Raw genomic sequence first — 13,220 nt, 5'->3', positions numbered from 1 at the left:
TGTGTTTAGCCAACACTCTAGAAACATGAGCTTTAGTATGTTAATTAAGATCTCTTTGTATCTTTTTGTGTGTGAACAATATGCCCTAAAGAGAAAATTTTATCTTAAACATATGCTCCGCAGTTTCCAATTCATAGAAAATAATCAATCAACGTATATCTACCATTCGGTAAAATTACAAATAGTTTTCAATGTAAAAATACGACATTAAGTCCATAATAAAAAGTATTTAAAAATATTATTACTAAGCATGTATTTACTTTTCATATATCTAGTAAATTGTATATTGTTCGATTTTCGCGAGTCGTATCATTAATGACGTTATTAATAACTAATTTTACCTTAGGATACAGACGACTGTTGTTCATGACCACAAAAACTAAAGTATTCGTAATGTCGGAAATAATATACTGATAACATAAAAGACAATTTTGAACCGTAAAAGTAGATTTAATTATTTCTTTAGTACCAATTAAAGTAGGATCAAGAACTAGCTGATGTAAAGTTCTCAAAGTCAATAGAGAGATTAACTAAATGAATCCAGCTGACCTTGGACCAGAATATTAAAGAGTCAATAAATAGCACTGAAATAATCTATATATTAATACGTGAAGCAAAAACTTTGTATCCCTTTTTAAGAAAATTGCGCGGACGGGGGAGTATGATATTTTCTATACTTATAGAGAATATAGACAAGAAGTGCACAATGCTAATATTTTTTTAAAATAATGCATAAAATATACAGCATAAAAGATACATTAAATCAATAAAGAAAACATTAGACACACTACATACCATGTATTTGACGCACACACGCATGCATACTATTTATTGTCAAACTTTTGTTCTTGACGTCTGTTGTCAAATTGAGAATAGAATAATATGGTTTGTCTTTGTTAATATTTTTTATAGTGTAGTCTTGGCGAAATTTGTGATTATAGAAGTATAAAATACAATCATAATAGTGTACGAACTTAGGTGCAATTCCAATTAATTATAGTCGAATTTCGACTACTGCGGGACCTCTAGTTAAGATCTAATCCTTCAAGTGAGAACTCATCACTTCACAAATTCGTTAAACTGAACCGAACTTAAACTAACACAATAATCACTGCTAGTATTCCTAGTCTTTTTATGGCCATAGAAGACTAATGAGTCAACCGAATGGTGAGTGTCAACAATTCCAGGACTAAAGCTGCATTCAGACTACGCTATACTATAGTGCCATATAGTATAGCAGCCTATACTTAGCCAATAATATTTTTTATTTTTTATTGCTTAGATGGGTGGACGATCTCACAGCCCACCTGGTGTTAAGTGGTTACTGGAGCCCATAGACATCTACGACGTAAATGCGCCACCCACCTTGCGATATCAGTTCTAAGGTCTCAGTGGAGTTACAACGGCTGCCTCGGCCTTCAAACCGAAACGCATTAACTGCTTCACGGCAGAAATAGGCGGGGTGGTGGTACCTACCCGTGCGGACTCATAAGAGGTCCTATCACCAGTAAAAAATATACAGTAATAGTACAGTACAGTGTGAACGTGTCCATAACATTGTATGGTGTGCGATATTGTTGTGCTGTGAACTATATACTATAATTATGCTATTATATTATAGCGTAGTCTGAAAGCGGCTTATGGCTAATCCGAAGCCTACCGCTCTATCTATAATTACATGTGTCATTTCATAAAAAACAGTACCCATTACTCAAGGTACGCGTGTGTGTGTGTTTCTTTTTAAGAAATAACAATCGTCTTTGAACATTCAACGTGAATGGAAGATCCTAACTCAAAACAGAAAATGGGTGTAAAATTTAGGTGACAATTACACACAACGAGTTTAGGGAACAGTCTCTCTAATGGCAGTTCTCGGCTACTTTTTAACAAGTTTCCGCTTCCGAGGAGAAATAATGGCGTAAAGGTGCGTGTGGTGAACGCAATGTAGAATGTATTTAGTACCGTTTAGGGTTTATTTTTAATTGTACGAATTTTATTTTGTTAGGAAATTTATGAAAAGTTGCTGTTTCATTGAAAATACGTGATGAACTATGTGATGGACTTTGCTAGAGTTATATCACAAATTATGATGTAAAAAAAAATATGTCTGAATGTAAAATTGTTCAAATTGAGTCATTAAGCATGCGATTAAGTTTTCTAAAAACAATAAGTCAAGTTGTGTGTGTTGTGTAATATGTGTACATCTGTATATTAATACGTGAAGCAAAAACTTTGTATCCTTTTTTACGAAAATTGCGCGGACAGAGGAGTATGAAATTTTCCACACTTATAGAGAATATAGAGAAGAAGTGCACAATGCTAATATTTTTTTTAAATAATGCATAAAAGATACATTAAATCAATAAAGAAAACATTACATACACTACATACCATGTATTTGACGCACACACGCATGCATACTGTTTATTGTCAAACTTTTGTTCTTGACGTCTGTTGCCAAATTGAGAATAGAATATGGTTTGCCTTTGTTAACATTTTTTATAGTGTAGTCTTGGCGAAATTTGTGATAGTAGAAGTATAAAATACAATCATAATAGTGTACAAACTTACAATTCCAATAAATTATAGTCGAATTTCGACTACTGCAGGACCTCTGGTTTACTTTAAATTTGATAAACAAAACTTACGTATATCAAAAATGAACATACTCAATAAAATCATCTTTATATGTCTCAACTCAAATAATATTTCATCGCATCGTTTAAATGTAAACAAAACTTTAATTAATCCAATCAAACTCATGACCCGTGCGTTACAAGCAGTTTACCCAACGTTATCACAATATGTGCCGTTATCTTACAAGTTTAATCGTCGCGGCTCTGTGTGCTCCTAGCCTAATGAACCTGCGGTTTTCGCGAAAACAACACGCAAGTGAGCACCCGCCCGCCCTACAAACTCGAGTTTGCGGACTTAAACAAACTTCGTACTAATTAATTTCTCGCATCACATTATTAATTAACGAAACTTTAATATTGAAATTCGTACCTCAGCTCTATATTCTTTTGTCAACAATAACCAAAAAAAAAAAAAAACACAACACTATATCCGTCACAATGAATGAAGTTGTCAGAATGAAGTTTTTACCGGTAACCGCTGAGGCGCGCGCGTTCGCGGCCGAAACGTGGTCGACATTAAAACCTTAGCGGGGAAAGAAACGGTCCCCTTATTACGTCTCAAAAGAAATTCTCCCGCACACAAGGGCGAGGCGAAAGAAGTCCGCGCACACAAATGCATTGCGCGACTACACGGGGGGCAAGCGACACTGTGTGCGTGTCGCGGCACGTAGTATTAAAAGAGATAGTTAGGTGTGGGACATGCGAATTGTCTTACAATATGCTGCGTCCTGCATAGAACACATGCGGATATAAATATGTAGATTTTCTTTGGTGATCGTTAACTAATAAATAGTAAATCAAATTGACAGATACAAAATTGCAAAATTGTATTTTTTTTTTATATTAACTTTCAGTTTTTTTTTTCTTAAGCAACGTAGTTAACTGCTAAAAAAGCTAATAAGAATTTGATTTAGTCATTTATTTTACGTAAGAAATAAAAAAGTTCATACAATTGCATTGATAATCTTTTCAAATGAAAAAAGCCGAAATCAATTCAAAAACTTTTTTCATAAACACATTTTGTTTCATGACATACTTCGAAAAGTAAAATTGGAAAACATTGAAATTAAAATCAAATCGATTAGACTTAGTACTAAATAAAAGAAAAAAGAAAAACTTTGAACCTTAAAAACGAGCCTAAAGAACTTTAATAGGAAGTTTATTTTAATTTTTTTTTTAATTACATTTTGATGTACATTGCATATTTTAGTAACGCTTTTGCTGCAAAACATCTCTTAAAGATTCTTAACATTGTCATAGCTCAATAGCGCTACGAAAGTCTACGAACCGCTAACAGAACGAAAACGTATAAATTGCGTAATGAGAAAATTCGTCTGGAATACAAATTACGCTTTTCATCATGCAGATGAAAACAAGAGCTTCACGAATGCCAAGAGTCGCCGCATAAGGGACCTCAGAACACCCTCGAGCCAGCCGACAATGGAAATTTTATATCGTCATAAAATTTAACTGCGCACTTTAATAACTAAAGTCTGAAGCCGATATAGCGGCGTATTGTTGACAAAAGGATGAGCACTTCCAGCGGCTCTCGGTCCGCAGACACGTGGCACGCACACTAATAGATCGCAACGTGTCGCCACACACGCACACAGCCGCAGCTCACCACTACGCAGACGAACCCACACGCCCACCCGCCAAACACGCCCAACGTCTTGGGTTTTCTTATAAACCACGTTGCGTTGTACATCCTTGTCTTGTATTAGGGACCGCGGGTGTTGCTCTCTGTCTGGCGCAATGACGAGCCTCACATAAAGCGTCGCCGCATTCCCGCCTTTTTTCCCACTCCATTTTGACAGCTCGCGGCTCCATATCTGGCCGGATAGTAAGACTGTGTTCACATATAATTCTAAAATTTATTATAATAGTATATTTAACTTTGAAATATATATTATTCATCCAAGGATTCTTAGTTTAATACTGACCATTATTTTTAACTACTTTCCGAAGCCCTTGGGCCCGTCACGTTATGACGTGAATAAATGACAACCAAAACCTTATAATATACCTAATCTACCTAGTAACCTATAACCTCACAAGCTCCCGGTAGCTTCGTAGTGCCTAGCTTTAAGGGTACTACTACCAGTAAAAAATTATAAGACTTTGTATTTTCATATTGATTATTGTATACATGATGTCATATGTTAATATTTAAAAATAATGCAGTATAATCTGAGCGATTAATTACTTAAGTGGCTTGACCCTGTCCCTGGAAGTCCTGACGTTCATGAGTGACGATAACCACTCACCATCAGGTGGGCCGTATGCTTGTCTGTATCCACGAGCAATAAAAACCAACATGGTAACAAGTAAAGTATTCAAAATAATTATCGACGTAAAATATCTCCACGAATAATGAAACGATTCCAATATACATCGTAGTCACTCGTGAAATTTAGTAGCGTTTCAGCATTTTAAAATGTATTTGAAGGTATGTTAAACAAGCTATTTAAGGCGCAGTGTGTTTGTCGTCTTATCGACTAAGTAGCTCAAGACGCGTTAGCGGGCGCTGGTGCGGGCGCGGGCACGGCTGGGCGGGGCTGCGGACCTGCGGCGCTCCGCTATCGGCACACCGAAACACACATTTTTCCCGCCGCAAACCTCGCGCCGAGGGTTAGCCGCGATCCGCAGGCCTCATTCGGGGGAAACGAGACAGAAGATGTGTTGCGTCTAGCTTGCACGTACATGCGCACAAATTAGACACGGCAGCGCGCCAATTTCAAATGCTTCGTGCTAATTCGAAACAAAATATAAATGAAATAAATTACTTTCTAAAGTAATGTCCTTTAATGTTTTTAAGTAAAACCTAAATAGTTCGTTATATTTTTCTCCTCAATATTTAATTTGGTTTTGTTTTATTTATTGGTTCGATTGTACTATGGAATTGAAAATTAAAAATAACACATTGTTGTTGTCTATGGGAGCTAGTAAACCATTAGTACCGGGTAAATCGTAACTTTGTTGAACCGTCTAAGCAAAACATATACATATATATTTTTTTTATATTGTAATTTGCGTTTGCGTTAGCTTCACAGCTGCGCTTATTAATGAAATACATAATAGGTATATATCTCTAGTGACTAGTAACATTTTTTAATAAAAAGGTACGTGTTATAATCTGTGCTCCTGACGACGTGTAAACACACTTGAATTACTCAATCGTTCATAAGCAGTCAAGACCCGAAAAAGTAATCAACAACCAAATAGAATCCCTTTTGCATTAATAATACCTATTATTAATTTAGTATGGAAAAATCACGATAGATTATTCTAAATATCAAGGTATGCTATGTTTAGTTGCTGGTACAATTATAATAAAAAAATAAAAATAACACATATATTTTTTATTACTTAGATGATTGGACGAGCTCACAGCCCACTTGGTGTTAAGTGGTTACTGGAGCCCATAGACATCTACAACGTAAATGCGCCACCCACCTTAAGATATAAGTTCTAAGGTCTCAGTATAGTGACAACAACTGCCCCACCCTTCAAGCCGAAACGCATTACTGCTTCACGGCAAAAATAGGCGGGGTGGAGGTACCTACCCGTGCGGACTCACAAGAGGTTCTACCACCAGTAATTACGCAAATTATAATTTTGCGGATTTGATTTTTATTACACGATGTTATTCCTTCACCGTGGAAGTCGTCATGAACATTTTCAAGTACGTATTTCATTAGAAAAATCGGTACCCGCCTGCGGGATTAGAACACCGTTGCATCGCTAGATACGAATGCACCGGACGTCTTATCTTTTAGGCCACGACGACTTCTAAACATATAATGAAATTTCTGCTTTTATTTTTCAACAACTCACTAAAATTGTAATGTAAATTAAGCATGTACTCTTTAAATTGTATTTATTATTAATTAGAGTTACAACATAACAAATCAATATCGACAGACTACATTAATTACACCACATTTACACTACTCTTTTATTTATGTTCAAAAAAAGAATGGAAATCATAAACACAAAGTTTTTTTTTATTATTCTCAAAAGATACGACTTTATATGCCCATACATTTTTAATTTAAAAACGACAAATAACACTGTGAATCACTCTAATGATTTGTTTATAAATATGTTTTTTTTTTGTTAATACAACTTGCTAATCATAAAGATTAGACACCTACGTATTCAAAACGATCCGACCACAATCCTCAGCGCTCTCCAGTCGGCAAGGTTGACCACAAACTGCTCGTTACTGTGTCCCGAAACTTACATGGCGTGTGGCCACAGTGCGGGCCATGCGGCGTACCCTCGGCTGCTCGGTTCCTCATATCAAAACAAAACCTTTGGCGATACGGACGAGCTAATCGTGCGGTCTGACAGTTTGCTGGTTTAATGCCAGACCGTACAAGTAACTCCAATCTACATAAACAAAATTACAATTACAATCTACAACAAAGTTAAATAGGAAAAAAATGTGTGGTATCGTAGGACACCGGATAGGAACGAAGTTCCTTATTATAAAAATATTAATTTTAAGTTCTATTCGAGGTATAAAGAAAATAATTATTCGGGTATAAAATATATTTTTTTACTTTTTTATTGATAAAAAAAACTACTTTACAAAGTTATCAACTTTATTTTATTCACAATGATTTATAAAAAATATATAATAATAATATACAAAGCAACAGATATTTATATGAATAATAATAACCGTCATCACCTAGACAATACATTACACACTGTATTGCCATCATACTAAGACTATACATAAATAATAAAAATCTTACGTTACGGACATTTTTTCCCGGTTAGGGTACCCACCCCTTCGCATCGTCCCATAAGGAACTTCGTTCCAAAAATGGTGTGTAGTATTGTGGTTTTCTTCATTTTTCATTCTTAAATTCAATTTCTCTTGTAATAGGGAATGCTTTATATAAGAGAAACGACTTAGCTCGCTTTGTCCTTTCCTTTCTCTCCAATGGTTCGCGAGACGCTCTGTCCATTTTCTCACTCTCGCTCTTCCTACATTTTTCGACTTTTCTCTCCAGCCGTAACAAATCTGTCGGGAGTTAAATTTTACTTTCAACGCGCTTAAAGAAGTTTCACTTCAAACACAACTGGTCATTTCTCGTTCGCGTATGCATAATTATTATGATGTTTACTTAAAAAAAGTCTTACATACAAAATTATTTCCGTATTCCACTACATGTGAAGGTGTGAATCATAAATTTTATAGACCAAGAAACAAAATTGTTTTACCCTTCTCATTGATATGACAAACATACCAATTTTAATGCTTACATTGAGAACGACAAAAAAGCCTTCAATAGACGTCCTTCCTAACGTAAATAATGATAACATGGCAAAATTTAAAGGAGACATTACCAAACAAACGGCGCAATTTAGAAAACTCAAGCACCAAGGCACACATACGGCGAACTCACGAACGACGTCACTGAATAAATAACTTGACACTTGTTCGCAAATAAACAATTTAAAACGTCAAGAATAGGGAAAGGGCACGACCCAACCCTTTTCCTTCGCCGACATTATGTTTTCTGACAACCAATTTTAGAGCTGTTTGCACTGTCGGCAAGTTTGCGTTACGTTTTTGTCCGGGTAATACACGAATCATTTCGATTAATAACGGTAAATCGATTTTAAGTTTTCATCACAAAATGAACTAAAAGATACTATAACACTTCCAAATAGAATTCATACCGAAAATACACAAAACACAAAAACAATTACCGCACTAATATTGCGGTTGCCTTTTTTTTTAACAAAAATATTATTGCTTTCAATTTTTAAAATGAAATGAATACAAACTCATATACGGTTTTCTATTCAGTTAACTTCATATGGTTTAATACGAGTTCTGTAGCGCATTCATAGCAGTTCTACGCTAAGCTAGTTATGATCGAGCTCGGGGGCGTGTTGCAGCTGCGTCTGAGGAACCAGAGAAAATAGTGATGTGACAATATTCGATTACTTGTATCGAGTATCGACAAAACATACCAAAATATTAAAGTAAAAAAAGGGTACAAAAGTAGAAGAAAATGAAACAAATATAAAAGTAGGTATAATGTTAAAAATAATATTAACTTCAGCATATACCTATTTTAGTGTACTACAGTATCACTGGCATTGGCTTACGCCCATTAGAAACGGTATCGATTAACCATCAGCTGGGCCGTATACTCGTTTTTATATCGAGGCAGTAAAATAAATAGAAATCTAAAATAGCATATCTGTTGATGATCTTCTTCTAAGAGCTGCAGAATTTTCTATAGTGATAACATAGTCTTTTGAAATGGGGATAATGCAAATGGTAACATTAAAATCCAACAAACTATGCAATCCATTATAAACGCCCGTAATCTTAATAGTTACCACAAAGTTGCTCAAAGTTTTAGAAAATACTATTTTCGATCTTGGACCATAATACCAAAATATTTCTAAATCCATTTTGACGTATTTGCGTAGTTACTGGTGAATTAATTTTGAGGTTTTTTTATTGCCGTAGACGAGCTCACGACCCATCTGGTGTTAAGTGTCTGCCCATAGACATCTAAAACATAAATGTCGCCACCCACCTTGAGATAATTATGAGTTCTAAGGTCTCAGTATAGTTACAACGGCTGCTCCACCCTTCAAACCGCATCACTGCTTCACGGCAGAAATAGGCAAGGCGATACCTACCCCTGCGGACTCACAAGAGGTCCTACCACCAGTAATTACGCAAATTATAATTTTGCGGGTTTGATTGCGGGCTTACATGGCTTACTAACTACTTACGTAGGTACTTCACTAGCGTGCCTATTATCGATACGAAACAATGAGGCGTTAACATCTCGACCTAATGTCTCATGGTAGGTGTCGGCATTTCTGTTGCAATATCTATTACTGTATTAAAGTAACACCAACTTAACAGTAATTACACTTGAAGTCATTAATAGCTTTTCGACATCGGCTCAGAACAATAAATTGCAAGGTCCACAAATGAATTGAATTTAGGCTGCTACACTAAAAACATCAATGATAATAAACTTTAGCACTGATCGATATTAATTAAAAACACACGGTGTGCATATAACGCCACACGCAAAAAGAAAACATCGATAAAATGAGCACAATCGCAACCCTTTTCCCTCCATATGCCGCGCTCGCAGCTCGCCCTTAAATTACAGAACTTCCCGCTCATAATAGAGAGATATGCCTTTAATATCTGCCGGATACAGACTCTGCCTTGTTTACTTTTTGCTTCTATTCTTATAGAACGTTATTAAGGTTAGCGAACGCGCTATGTAGGTGCGTCCCTATTGCAAATATTCATTAAATTTATTAATGGAAACCTTCAAGTTGAATTGTTTAAGATATATTAAGTCATCGTAAATAGACAAAAGAAAATGCCTTAATATTATCTATTTCTATATTAAACCGATAGCAAACCTACTTTTGATTCAATACAAACATATACCTATACGAAGCCGTCAGCGCAAAAGTGGCCTAACCTACAATTTTTCATAATCATGCTTATAATTATGTACATTGCAATTTATTTTAAGCATAATAAATTTTGATGCAAAACCGGCCTATCGGTTTCACCCATAGATAACAGATGGCTTTATAAACATTATTTTTGCGAGTATTCAAATTTATGAAAACTTAAACCTCAATGCACCATAATAACTATGGTAAACTTAGATTACTTACCACTTTTGCGATGACGGCCTCATATGTACTTGGCACTCAACAAAAAAACCAATATTGATCCTTAGCGGTAAATACTTGATGTACGCATCTATATGTCTAGATTGATGTACATACGTACCTACACAAAATTTGTAACAAAAACTAGATCGATATCGCCAATAAAATCAACCCTCACAATAAGGGTAGGTACGTAATTTCAATCACAATTGCGGCACGGTCCTGAAATACACCTGCTGACTGTGACTGTGAGACACGTGCCCGGCTAAGAGCCGTACTTAGCGTAAGTGACCCTCCCACCGAATCCCAACTGTGTCGTCGGAGACACTCCAATAGCCAGCAATTTCACGAGCCCCGGGCACCATCTGCGACCGACGCGCCAAAAAATAACATTCCCCAAAAATACATTTACGAAAGAAAGGGATATTAGTCTCAACGGAGCAATAATCGAAGCCAATCGGCCCACCGACCAGTCAGACATGACACTTTTTATATTTTATGCCGGCATTCCGGTGCGGTGATATCGTAAAAATACATTTTTATGAACATACGTGGACGCCTTCTGATTTCATAAATGTTTTTGATGATTGATTAGTCAGGGAGTTGAACAAAAACAGCTTGCTCGACTCGACAACTCGACATTGGTGATTAAGTTTTACTTTTTTGTAATTGCTTAGATGGATGGATGAGCTCACAGCCCACCTTGTGTTAAGTGGTAACTGGAGCCCATAGACATCTACAACGTAAATGCGCCACCCACCTTGAGATATAAGTTCTAAGGTCTCAGTATGGTTACAACGGCTGCCCCACCCTTCAAACCGAAACGCTTTACTGCTTCACGGCAGAAATAGACGAGGCGGTGGTACCTACTCGTGCGGACTCACAAGAGTCCCTAACACCAGTAAAATACCAGTTTACTGTTCTTTTTATAATAGTTTTCAATGGTTTCAAGAATTTTATTGGTAAAACTTTACTGAAGAGTAAGTTTGTATATCTTCTTCATTATTTAATTTAACTATACGCGACCATATTTTTATTACTATTCCACACATATGTGCATCACTTACTCGCCTTACCCAAACATATCGTAAGACTAAAAAAATAATAATGCGCACTACATCATTTCTATCGCGTCACGTTATTTAAACAATAATGAAAACTCAGATATATCGGTCGAATTTTGAATTAGTCTTGTAGATTGGATTTCACAAGAGGCGACAAGTCAGCAGGAGTGTCGCGTTTCTGTCACGAACATTTCGCGACACTTTAAACGCTTTACGACAAAATACACTGCGACATATTCTTTTTGCATTCAACTCTTATATATTGCGCAAACTTGGAATTTGTAGCTAGGAATTATAGTAATTAATTTTACGAATATTTAAACAATTAACTTCATTTCTTTGACTATATTATTATTATGAATACTTTTTTAAATAACAATTTAAACTAGTGGCAATACTAAATATACCTCGTGATTACAATTTATCTAAAATAAGGTATTTAGTTTTGTTGTTTATTTAAATGATGAGATGTTGTTTCGAAATAATATTTAAAAAAAAAACATAAGGTAAACATCGTTTTGTTAGTAGAAAAAGGCTGTATGTGCATAGAGCTGGTTCAATCAGATAGCAATGCGGTTACCTCCTTATCGTAGCCGCCACTGATCACAGCTCTAGTCCGATTCACGCAACAGCCAACCACCAGCAAAGCCAGCTAGTGCTATCGAATGCTATTAGTTCTAACGCTAACGGCAACCAAAGCACAAGTCGACGAGTCAGACACTTAACACACAATTGTAGCTCATTAAAGTTCTCGTCTGATCTTCCCCTCAGAGCATTGCAAGCTGCAACTCCGATCACATGCTTTTTAAGCTATTGCATAGCTTCTTTCACGGACCTTGAGCGCTGCAACTAATTCAAGAAATTCCGTAACGAAAATAACCTGACACCCCCACTACGCCTACTATGTAGCTCGCGTTCAACACATTCACACGTTGCGCTGGTGTAGTGTTTGTGAATAAGCGCGCGGCGTGACGTCGCACTGCATGAGTATCATGAAAAGTCTGCCCATCTCTCTCTCACGCGGTCTAGCTTATGAGTGTGAAGGGGACAGTTAATGTTTTGCTTTTGTTAATGTTTATAAATATAGCGTGGTCTTATTTTTATTATTGTTTTAATATTAAATTATTATTGTCTAATTGTAATTAATTGCATAAGTTGATAAAAAATGCTTTGCAATAGCTTTACCGCGGCAGTCCCCGACTGCCACACGTCTTTTTTTTTTATTGCTGAGATGGGTGGACGAGCTCACAGCCCACCTGGTGTTAAGTGGTTACTAGAGCCCATAGACATCTACAACGTAAATGCGACACCCACCTTGAGATATAAGTTCTAAGGTCTCAGTATAGTTACAACGACTGCCCCACCCTTCAAACCGAAACCCATTACTGCTTCACGGCAGAAACAGACGGGGTGGTGGTACCTACCGGTGCGGACTCACAAGAGGTCCTAAAAATTATAGATAGGTGATAGATAGTTCGTTTACAATGTTGGGCATATTAAACACGATTCGCATTTAAATGCAACTAAGTATCAATCCCTGCACAATGCTGCTTATAAAACAACGCGGGTTTATCTATCGTACTCTCAATAGAAAATTTCCTCTGTATTTTTTCAATACGCGTTCGAGATCATTTAACATTTTTATGTGTAATCTTGCTCGGTGGCGATAAGGCGAGGAGATTTTTGCGCGCCTCTCACTTTATTTTATCGGCTACGTTTTACTGCAATATCTAAACAGATTAAATCTAACAGCGGGGCGCCTAGGGGCTGTGTAAGCCGTTTATTGGCTTGTATTTTTGGTTTCGAAAGGATAGATCCGATCTAATCT

At 36.3% G+C, this 13,220-nt stretch overlaps 1 protein-coding gene across 1 annotated transcript in view; it reads right to left on the bottom strand.

Moving 5' to 3' along the window:
• Window positions 1–3,130, bottom strand: part of LOC105842405 (runt-related transcription factor 3) — a 46,523-nt gene extending 43,393 nt beyond the window's left edge. Inside the window, exon 1 of the mRNA XM_038018936.2 lies at window positions 3,007–3,130. The gene's annotated coding sequence lies outside the window, so the exon portion shown is untranslated. The remainder of the gene's footprint in view (window positions 1–3,006) is intronic.
• Between the last annotated feature and the right edge of the window lie 10,090 nt (window positions 3,131–13,220).

The sequence above is a fragment of the Bombyx mori genome, chromosome 3, assembly GCF_030269925.1.
Source record: "Bombyx mori chromosome 3, ASM3026992v2".
NCBI lineage: Eukaryota > Metazoa > Arthropoda > Insecta > Lepidoptera > Bombycidae > Bombyx > Bombyx mori.
This window is presented reverse-complemented; position numbering and strand designations above follow the sequence as displayed.